General features: G+C 37.3%; 1 protein-coding gene and 1 pseudogene across 1 annotated transcript in view; both read right to left on the bottom strand.

The window, feature by feature from the left end:
• Positions 1-11,929, bottom strand: part of LOC102879489 — a 16,303-nt pseudogene extending 4,374 nt beyond the window's left edge.
• CDH8 (cadherin 8) overlaps positions 1-11,933 on the bottom strand; it is a 300,666-nt gene that overhangs the window by 277,976 nt on the left and 10,757 nt on the right.

The following is an 11,933-nucleotide window of genomic DNA, read 5'->3' on the forward strand; positions in this document are numbered from 1 at the left end:
CCGCTTCTTTCTTTTCTTTTTTGTCTTTCTCTCTCTCTCTTTCTTTCTTTCTTTCTTTTCTTTCTTTCTCTTGTGCGCACGCTCTCTCTCTCTCTCCCTCTCCCTCTCTCTCTCTCTCTCTCTCTCTCCTTTCTCTCCACTTCCTGTCTGATTCTGAACACTGGTAATTCCAATTTATCTACTATTTTGGAGAAGCAAGCTACTCTTAAGAGACAACAGGGTGTCTAATGTTTTCCTTTTCTAACTTGCTGGCCAGTCAATATATTGAATGAATCCCTGCTTGTAGCTTTGCTGGATCCACTTGCTTCCAGCAAAATATATGCTAAGCCTTTAGTGCGTGAGTCGACTTTGCAGGAGATAAAAGATAAGGGAATAGATGCCATTTGTGGCTCTGCAATAGAAATATACTCAGTCTTGGGCTCTATACTAAAGTGAGAGGGGAATATCTTCAATATGTGATTTGGAGAAAAAAAATTGAACAGAGACAAGGAATTAAAGCTCATTCATCTAACAATATTTACTGAGAACTTTTCTAGGAAGTCCTGGGCATATAGCAGTGAACAAAAATAATAAATCCCTTCTCCTCAATTAGCTTACCTTCCGGTAGGAAAGACAGATTTTTTTTTTCTTTAATGTACATAGACAAGGTTCAAAGATAAACTTTTAGAGATATACAGTGACTCCAGGTAACACTTGGGTTTTATAACTCTCTCAGATCAATTTCCTCCTTTCCCCTTATTTCTAACTTTAAACACTCCTCAACATGTTAACTGAAAGAAGAGAAAACTGCCCTTCCTCACAACATCTTCCCCCTTAGTATGCCATTTTTAAATGTTTATAACTGTAATATTTTTATTCTAAAATGTTTAAATAGTTAGTAGTAGTAAATATACGTGATAATACCGAATATTAAATATGAGTGTGTCTTTAAAAATGTCAAATAGTACCAAAAGCATGCAAAGCTTAAACTCCCCTTCCCAACACAGACCCCTGTCCTCTAATTCTTTTCTTTAGAGACAACTATTATCAAGGTCTATTGTGCATATCTGTGCATGTACACGTGTCCAAAAGCAAACAAATATTTAAAGCACACACAAGAATATGCGAGTGTAGATACTACATTTATTCTTCTCTGTACGCAAATGATACATTACCCTGTATCTTGTTTTAGAGAGCAGTCCATAACACATATGGTACTGGCCCATCTTTTTCACAGCTGCGTAGTACTCCAGACAATGGATGCATAATAACTTATTTAAACATAAATAATGGAAATCTAATTTCATTACTCCTTTGCTTAAACTCTCCAATGTCTGACTTCACCCCACCCCAACTTCATCACATAATCATGATAAAGTACAAACCCCAAAGAATACCAGGCAAAACTCATGGCTGGGAAGTGAATGGTGATTAAGCACTGAAGGAAAAGAAATGCCTCAGTGGTATTACATTTTCTGTGAACTGTTCACTGTTTTTAAATTGCACTGTCATTCCACTCATTCGTGCCTTCAACCCTATCATTGCTGCTTGTAAAATCGCCCCTCAGTCGAATAAATCCTATATGGTGCTCTAAGCTCATTTTAGATTTCTGATCCCAAGAAGCATACCCTAACTATAGGCTCCAGGTACAAATTGAGTCCAGCACAGCTCCAATGTCTCCCTAGCAACCATTATTAACTTCCATTAGATTGTTTATTACACTGCATTGAAATCGTAGATTTCCTTGAGTGTCTGCCCTAGTTGACTACCAATTTCCTGGAATAAAAAATACTGTGACTTATTAATCACTATATCCATAGGCATAGCATATAATTTACCTATTATAGGTTAAGGAAAATTCATCGAATGACTAACCAAATGTAAAAAGCTTTCTGGCTATAAGCCAATGCTCTCCCTACCAGAGAAAAGAGCTACTGAAATAAATCTCTTTTAGGGTTATATTATAGAACTGGCACCAAAAGTGGTCCCCCGACCAGCACCATCAGCATCACATGGGCATTTGTCAGAAATGCAAATTTCTCATGTCCTACCTCAGAGGTACCAGATCAGAAACGCTGAAGGTGGGGCCCACCACCCCGTTTTAATAAGCCCTGTATGATTCTGATGCTCACTAAACTTTCAGAACCACTGTGTCAGAGTATGTTTCTCAATTCTTTTTTCACCTCATCTATCCCACCATGATCAATTTTGCTCCTCACACTGAAACCACCCATTGGGAAAAGCAGCAGAATGTCACCACTCCTCCCTATATCCTTCTCCAATCTTATTGAAGTTGTAATTGTGTCCCACAATACTTACTTTCAGCAAACAGATCTGTCTAAAGGTTAACTCTAGGTGCCAGGGAGATTAAGAAAAATAAACCAAGTTTCAAAAAAGGTGATTACCTGTGTGAAATCATGCTAGTTTTCTTGATCCTACCCAAGGCACTTGTGGGTAAAGTTTTATTAAAGGGGGAATCAGCTTACTATTCATACAAAGAAAACGTTCTCCTCTATAAGTCATAGAAAGCACTTGTGATAGATGATTATGAATGACATCATGTCCCAGGATCGAACCTACCTATAGCCATAATAAAGAAGGAACAGGAAACAAAACAACTACACAAAACAACAGTTTTAGAGGTTATTGAAAGCAACTAATGCTTTCCCACAAACGATCATCTAATTCTAAGAATAAAGATGGGCTTCTACTGGGAGCAGGCCTGTTTGATTTTCCTCTTACCTTTTCTATGTCTCATTCTTCATTTGGATAAATTGAAACAGAACAGCTTCTACTAGGCTGACCGAGTGCCTACAATCATACGTAATAATATGTTTCTCATCCTTGTTCAGTCCAAATTAACAGATAAGTATGAAAAAGAATGGTGGAGGAAAAAGTGTTTGCAGTCTCACAAGCTCTCCTCTCACCTGGCCAACTCAGTGGATATAATCCATCCACACTTGGTCCTCTCAACCCCTTACCCTCCAAAACGAATTCATGAAATCTTCAGATGGCTTATACTGATCCTAAGCTTATGTGAAAGTTTCCTGTGTTCTTAAATCATGCTGAAAAGACAGTCCAGCCTGACGGCTTTCAAGACATATGTCTCCTTCGCCCGGAGACAAGGAAAAATAAACCTAATCCATCCTTGCAGATAAATTCATCAAAACTCAAGGCCTGTGGAAATGTTTACTAGTGTGTTCTTTATTTCTTAGTTTTGAATATCTGAGCTAGAAGGGACCTGACATATCATCCAACCCAGTTCCCGGAAGCAGAGATAAAAATAACATCATCAGGCCTGAGGTTGAACCCAGGATGGAAGAATCATGGTTTCTAATTGAACCACACAGTTCTTCTCAGCCATAGAAGGGAGTGGCAAACACTGAATATGGGGCACATTTTGCCTTTGTCAGCAAATGACTGCACATAAAGATTCTTGTCAACCTGCCCCAGGTGAAGCAAAGGCATGCTCTAGCATTTTCCCTTCTTAAAAGAGCATTTATACATTCCTGGGAGACATAAGAGAGCCCATTTAAGAATGCTTATCTACAATGGGTTTTACTTGGGGATATACAAAGTAATATAATATTAATATTTCCTAAAGCTGTAGCAGCTTTCATTCTAAAATCGGAAAATTTCCCACAAGCGCAGACCTAGATAAGATGATCACCAAGAAGTAGGGACATTTTTAACCTAAACTCATGATATGATTGTAATTTAATTTATAAAATAATTTTTAAAAGACAAATTGGATTATATAATGGCAATGAGGGTAGTTTATTAGATCCCATATGGGGTCTACAATGGTAACAATCCTGAAACGTCAGGTAGTTTAATCTTCACTTTGCTTTTTTCATATATGAAGTTAATACTCTTCAAATATTTTGTGACCATACAGTTTTACTTTTTTTAAATAACCCTTCTCTGATTTGCTAGTCTCTTTGTTCTCGAGCTCTAGATTTTTCTAAAAAGAGTTCATAATTCTAATGTGAAATTGAATCTCTTTCCTTCATCAATCTAGAGTCTCCTAGAGATGACTTGATTGATTATCAGGGATTCCCTGATTATTCCACAATCCTGCCTTAAAGTGCACTGTCTGGAGTAAAAATTAAGACATCCTATTGTAATGAGAACATAATGCATATTTCTCTGAGGCTTTGCTTGTATTGTGCCATCAAATAATTTGTCAGATACCCATGTACCGGTTATTTATCTAGGCACTTAAGGACTGTACACTAACCATTATACTCTGTATATTTTCTCTTGCTCCTACTGTGTTTTTACTTCTAACAGAGAACAGTTTCAAATACTCATGAACTTCCTCGGAGTAGAATGCCAATTAATAATTATGGAAAAGATAACTGATATACAAAATCACTAACTAATACTAAAACCACTAGATGAAAGTCTGATGAGAGATAACATTTCACACAGTATCTCCCCACAAATTACCAACATTGGGACAAATCAACATTACAAATCTCACGATAAGATGCACAGAGAACACAACATCACTTCTACATGTTTTTCATCCAAAAAAAGCTTAATATGTATTCACATGGGAAAATCAGATGCAGACATTGAAGAACATGCTGTAAAATAACTAGGCTGTAATCTTCAAAAATATAAGTTTCAAGAAAGATTTAAAAATTGTTCCAGATCAAAGGAAACTAAGAAGATATAACAACTGAACACAGTATGCCATCTTGACCTGGGCCAAGAACTATAAACGTCTATGTAGGGCATCAGTGGGACAGCTGACAAAATTTTATACAGTTATAGATAGGATAACAGAATTGTGTCAATGTTATATTTCTTGATTATGATAAGTATCCTGTGGTCAGGAAAAACACTGAAGAGTTTTGAGGTAATGTAGAAAATATCTCAAACTTGTTCCCAAATGATTCAGAATATATAATATGCATAGATGGCTAGCAACTGTTAATACAAATGGATCAAAATGTAAACAACTGGTGAATATGGGGAGAATCCTGTATTAGTCTTCTAACTTTTCTGTAAGGTTGAAATTATATCATAATAAAACATGGCCTTCTGTGGCAAATAACTAAAGGTGTTCATCAAATTTCCACAAGGTGACATTTTCTTCATTTGACAGATGAGTAAACTGAGGTTCAAACAGATCAGGTTATTTGCGTAAGAACACCTGGCTATTTGGTAGCTATAATAGTTAATTTTAGTAGCTATAATAGTTAATTTGACTGGGCTAAGAAATGCCCAAATAGATAATAAAATGTTATTTCTGGGTGTGTCTGTGAAAACGTTTCTGGAAGCAATTAGCTTTTGAATTAGTAGACTGAGTAAAGAAAATGGCCCTCACTGATGCAGGGGGGGATCATTCAATCCACTGAGGCTGGAACAGAACAAAAAGGTGTAGAAAGTGTGAATCTGCTCTCTGCTTAAGCTGGGATATCTGTCTTCTCCTGCCCTTGGACATGAGTGCTCCTGGTTCTTGGGCCTTAGGACTCAAACAAAGACTTATACCATTGAGTCCCTTGTTCTCAGGCCTTGAGGCTTGGACTGGAATTACATTGCTGGCTTTCCTGGGCCTCCAGCTTATAGATGGCAGATCATGGGACTTCTTAGCCTTTATAATTACATGAGCCAATCCCTCTTTCCATGTGTCTCTACGTTTCTTAATGGTTCTATTTCTCTGAATAACCTTGACTAATACAATGGCAAAATCCGTATTTTAATTCAAGGCTATAAATCTAAGACTTTCTAACCTACCATGCTGTGTTCAGCCAGCCTCCTTGTACCTACACAGAGAGGAAGCCGATATGAGCTTCAATGGAGCCTTTTCTTGCTTCTTCTGAGTTTGTAAATAAATGAATAATGCTCATCATCTGTTTGACATGACTGAGAATGCTGAGATACCAAACCTTAGCTTATGTCAAAGGATATCTGGAATGGTTAGTAGCATTGCCACACACAGAGAAGCTATCTGTCACCTGGAAAAGATATTCAAGTCTCTGCTTCTTCTTGTCACCTATCTGACCTTAGGAACAAAGCTGAGTTTCTGGTTATGAAGACTTTTCTCTAGAACTAGATCTATTATTCTAATGATTCATGTGTCAAAAGATTGAATGCAATCAATAACCAAAGGGGGGGAAATGATCTGTTCTTAGAAATCAGATGGAAAGTAAATATTATGTGGAACTTAAAAGACACGGGGGCGTGACAAAGCAGGTAAGTTCAGTTTAATACAAGAGTCTCATTAGCAAACAGAACCAATACACAGCCTGAGGAAGATGAAAATTTTAATGATTAGTGGTGCCTCTACATGATCTGATTATTAGCAATAATCCAAAGAGTAAGAAAAATAAAAAGAGTAGCTTCCATTTACTGAGTGCCTAACTTATGAAAGATCCTGTGCTAAGTACTTCTCCTATGTTCTATCATTCAATGCCAAGTGTAAAATGACCAAGTATTTTACAGATGAAAAAAACTGAGCTCAGAGAGGTTGCACAACTTTTCACAGTCATGTGAATGTGGGTCTGAAACACAACTCCACCACAATTTTGCTGGGTTATCACATCTTTTGGAGACTAGAGCTATTAAGATGGAAGCAGAAACTTCTCAGAGTAAAAGGGTCATGGACATATCATGGAAGTTATAGGCTACTCCTCAGGCAGCATGATGAATGAAACAAAACTCTGGCGCCATATAGATGAGCATCAAGAGATCTAGGTCTAGAACTAGATCTATTATTCTAATGATTCATTGGAAAATTTACCTAACCTCTTGGAGTCTACCAGTTTCTCATTATGATTGCGATAATAACAACAAACTTTTAGATTTATTATAAGAGTTAAATGAGATAATATGTATAAAGTGCCAGGCAGTGATTATGAGTTTAAAGAAACCTGGAAAAGGTAACATACTTACATATAATTTTGCATATGTTTCTGATGTTCGTATTGTGCTCACTGGGACACTGTAAGGACGTGAGTTAAATGTTCCTTCAGAAAAAAATATTCATAATGAATCTCTTCCTTATCCTGGAAACACATGGCTTAAGATAGCTCATGCTACACTTTTTCAGGGTAGACTGGTTTTCAAAATGTGAGCGAAAGCTAGAAGAAACGAGAACATGCATTCATTTAGCACCCACTAGTGCTAGGAGGTTTTATAAATTCTAACAAAAAATTATACACAGATATCTCAACTAACAAACATTTACCACATACCCACAATGTGCCAGAGACTGAATAGAAAGAAGTCGCAGCAGACGTCATGATACAGAGAAGAGAGAAAGCCTTTGGCTGAAATCTGAGTTGAACCCCTTTGGTGCTTAGTTTTTCACATGGTCGCTGAGAAAAGTTAACCTATTTTTTTCGCTAGTATTATTTGTAGACACAAATTCCATAGTGTCTCTAGTAGCAATGGTAGTAATTCTGATAGTAACTGGGGCAACAGTTATTTGTTGATGAATAATAATTATTTTTATCATCATTATTATAGTTAACAATTGCATAGCACTACTATGCACTCTTCTAAGTACTATCTATTTCCTACCCACTCATTTAATGTTTCAACAACTCTGGAGGGTTAAATGACTCTCTCCAGGTCACATAATGGTAACTGCTGCTCTCTGAGCCTAGGGAGGAATTTTGGAGTCCTTGACATAGGAAATGAATAAACACAGAAATTTTACATGCAGGAGAATTAATTATATGTACAGTTTTGAAATTTAGAAGAATGACTCAGATGAAACAGAAATTTAGACTAGAACACCACATTTGACTTCCTAAATGGAGAAGATAAACTCAGATAATCCCCCCACCCCCGTATGTTTACTATGTTTAATAAATATACTTATAGCTTATCAAATAACAACACATTCTGGATGGAAATTTCACTTCCTGTCAACTTGAGATTTCTGGGTTAGGATGGAGAGATGGATATCAACAGTCCGGAGGATAACTGAAGCCTCGAAATTCAGTTAAATCCACTGTGACATGAGCATAATACTCTGTGAGTGTGTGTGTGTAGATGTGCGTGAATATCAACCTGCTGTATTTCTTTTCAAAAGTTACCCCATGGAGACAAATAGCCTGAGGTAAACACACAAACTATACCTTCTGCTTTTGACTGCAGGCTCAACTTGTCAGTGATAATGATTTACATAGTGATCCGCTCTCTTCCTGCCTAGAAAGTTGTACTAGCTTCAAGCTATGTGCTCTGTTAAGAGTCACGAGGAGAGAAATCCTTCCTGTTTCAAGCTGGGTTTATTGTTAATTCTATTCCAAGGGTGATGTGAAATCTGGGTAACGCAGGTAGACCGGTAGCAATGTTGTTGCTAGGAAGATATGTGGATATGGTTTTTAAAGAAATAGGTAAATTTATTTTAAAGAGTGAATACCACCCCACCGTTGCATATTTCTACCTTGTTTCTTCACGGTGTTTATGTCATCCAGAGTCCTTGCCTGTGTCTTAATAATCTCAGCAAAGGCCCTGGTACATAGTATGTCCTCAATAAATACTGCTGAATAAATATATCAATCTACTTTATCCAATAATTTGTCAACACTTCAGAATAACAAGTTAATCAATTGTATTGATTTTGAAAGTAAAAAGTAAATAAGTCTGTGGAAAGTCATTCTAGTTTCTAAATTCTGTGTGTGTGTGTGTGCGCACGTGCATGCGTGTTTGATAAATCAATATAATGTAAATACTTTACTCATCAACTTCAACTTTTTTATGAGCGACTATATATCAGGAAAGTTTAAGGGCAAAATTTAATGGCAAATATATTGATGTTTAAGATCTGATTCAGCAATTTTCAGCTAGCTGAACTTCGGCAAATGAGAGAACCTCATTAAATCTGTTTATGTCTACAAATTGAAATATATTAGCATGTACCTCCTGTGGATTTTGTGAGCATTAAATTAGATATGCCATGTGTTCATCGTAGTGCTAGCATAAGAGTGTTCAAATGTTAGCCATTAGTTTTATTATTAACAGCAATCAGAGATTTCCTGTATTTCCCAAAAGAGGTCTACAGAACGGAAATTGTCATACCTGTGATACTGTCTAGTCTAGAGATGAACTGCTTGTAAAATATCTCATTTTCATAAAAACAAAAGTCAATACAAATCTTAAGTTAATGTAGAAGATAACACAATTTATCTCAGAAAACGGATTTAACCATCATTGTATCTAAAAAGAAATTTATCAGAAATGTTCATCACAATAATTATCCATTAGTAGGAGAGTTAATAACTGAGTAGATATGGGTTTCAGTCATGTGTGTGTGGAAGGGGTATAAAATGCTTAAACAATTATGAATCTAAAGTTTCCTTCAATATTTATAAAATGTGTCAATGAATTACGTTCTACTTCAATGAGTACTTCAAATTACAGATTTTTTTTACCTGTCAAAATTTGAAGTTCAAGCCATTTCAAAATTTTGTACAAATGAAAATAGCTAGTGGATACCACTAAGTTACTGCAACATAATAGCTTTTATGAAGTATATTTTAATAATGTTCCTTTTACCCAACCTCCTTACCAGGTGTTATAGATTTACTATTTCATTACAATTGTTATTATGATGATGGCAATTCTGTATCCATATGCCAAGAACACTTTTCAATGCCTGGCGGTATTTTTTTTTTTTTTTTTTTCAGGGAATCGTATTTACTCCTATACAACTCAAAGGAAAGTAGTCCATCTGACCAAAGTTTGCTATAGGGGTGGTCTACAGCTTGGCAGGACCCGTCATCCAAGGGAAAATCTGTATTCAGCACGTTAATGCTTAGTCTTCAAGGGAGGGAGAACAAAGTCTCAACCCCTTACTTGATGAGTTAGAAAAGTTTTCCTTGTGCTGACACTTTTATAAAATCTAAAAGAAAAAGCCAGAACCTTGTGGAGTTTCCAAAAGGATTCTGCATTTGCAAAGACTCTTCGAAGTCTCCAATTCCAAAGAAGGCATCCTTTCTTCATCTACCTCAAACCTTCTCTCAGGAGAGAAGAGCCTCCAACACAGACTTTGACTCCCCTAGCACATCTCAGGGAGCAGTTCCCAGGCCTGAGAATTTCCTCTGCAAACGCAGCAAAGCTTCTCTGCCAGGTCACAGGATGAAATTGTCTCTCAGGGTTTGCAATGCCAAGTGACACAGAACTGCTCCACTGTTTCCCACCCAGACCCAAGCCCGGTGACTACTCCTATAGAAACATTCAAGTGCAAAGGCCTGCCTCCAACTCTAACAAAGGAATTTTCCAACGTTCTTGCACTTGGGGTTTCTTGGCCTGGACTGTGCATCACCCAGAACTTGGAGTGCTAGGCTACATTAAGGAACAGAGTCTTGGACAATGTGAAGCAAGAGGTCACAAGGCAGGGGCAGGCTCTTGAAAGCTTCATTCAATATCACCCTCTGGGAGGATGTCCGTTATTAACATAAGTTCTCAGTCTGCACCTGTCGTTGTTAGTAGGGAAATTGTGTAGTCTCTAGATTCGAGAGACCACAGAAACCACGTGATTGGATGGTCTACTTAATAGATAATTTCATCCAGGCCTTTTCTACCTCAAGACAATGGCATGTTGCAAGGTTAAGCAATCCATGCCTTAAGAGGCCTGCTCTGTAGTGCGACCTAGAACTGAGGCAGTAATGTCAACACACTTCTTATGAAGAGGAGTCATCGCAGAGGGAAACTCTACCTTGGGCAATGCCGAGGGATTCGCAGAGGACACAGGCGGGCAGTATGCTCCTTAGAGAAAACACGGTGTCAGAAAGCCTGGTTTCCCCTATGGGTCTAATATCATCTCAGTTATCCTGCTTAGCACCCTGGGTTGTTGAAATGAACGAAAGAAATATTAGGAAGAGCAAATCATGTTGTGTAAACACAAGGACGTTTCCTTGTATTTCATAAGAACATATTCATGGGCAAAGAGACATAAGGAAGAGCCAAGTAGAATGAGAGAGGGGCAGTGTAACACGGGCGGAAAGAAGCCCGGGTTCTAAAGCCAGCTAGTTCTGCACTCCAGTCCCTATTCCCCACCTTACTGGCCATTCTGGGACAGAGACTAAATCTCCCTGATTCTCAGTTTCATTGTCTGTTAAGGGGACATGCGGGTGATGTTAATTGCCCTGTATCACAGTTCAAGTGAAGGCTAAATAAGGTTGTAGGTACTTAGGAAGTATTAGTTCCCTTAGTCCCACCTATACATATTCTTCAGTTTCCACCTTGCCTACTCTTTCTTAAGCCATAGATATTCAAATATGTTTGTAAATTACAATAACAATAAACAAACAAACAAATAAATAAAACAACCCCAGCCTTCTCTATGGCCATTTTAGATTATTTGATGTTAATTGTACAAATTAAATTGTTTCTATACTAGAAATATAAACTCCAATAAAATGTTTTTTCTCCCAATATTTCAAAAGCCCATTCGGTAATTTTAGACAGTTTTAGTGGATGCAAATTCTCCAAGAGCTTACCCATAACCCTTTCTCGCTTTCCCACCTCTTTAGTAAGTTAGTTCTATGGAACATCAGTATGAATTAGGTGATGAATTCATTTAAAGAGTCAGTCCTGAAGTATTACACTCTGATTCAATGTAAAACGGACATGATTTAGTTTCTAGCACCAATTGCTAGAGAAGTACATAACTTTAAAAGCAAAAATGTGTCTAGAAAAATTTAGAAAAAGGGAAGATCATCATGTTTGTTGGTTCACTCAAATCGTTCTGACTTCATGCCTAGTCTTGCCGGCCACAGTTATTCAGCAAATGCCATGTGTCAGAATCAAATGCACTTCTTTGCAAAAAAAAAAGCAGACCTGTGTGATCAGAAATGCCATAAAAGTATGCATAAGCCCATCTGTCCAGGGGCTAAAAAAAAATTAGTTTGGGCCTAGTGAAAAATCCCTCAGTGGACCCCAAATCCACTCCATATGGCTTTCTGTTTGCTTTTTACCTCTTCATCGTC

This window comes from Pteropus alecto, unplaced genomic scaffold, assembly GCF_000325575.1.
Source record: "Pteropus alecto unplaced genomic scaffold, ASM32557v1 scaffold42, whole genome shotgun sequence".
In the NCBI taxonomy this organism is placed as follows: domain Eukaryota; kingdom Metazoa; phylum Chordata; class Mammalia; order Chiroptera; family Pteropodidae; genus Pteropus; species Pteropus alecto.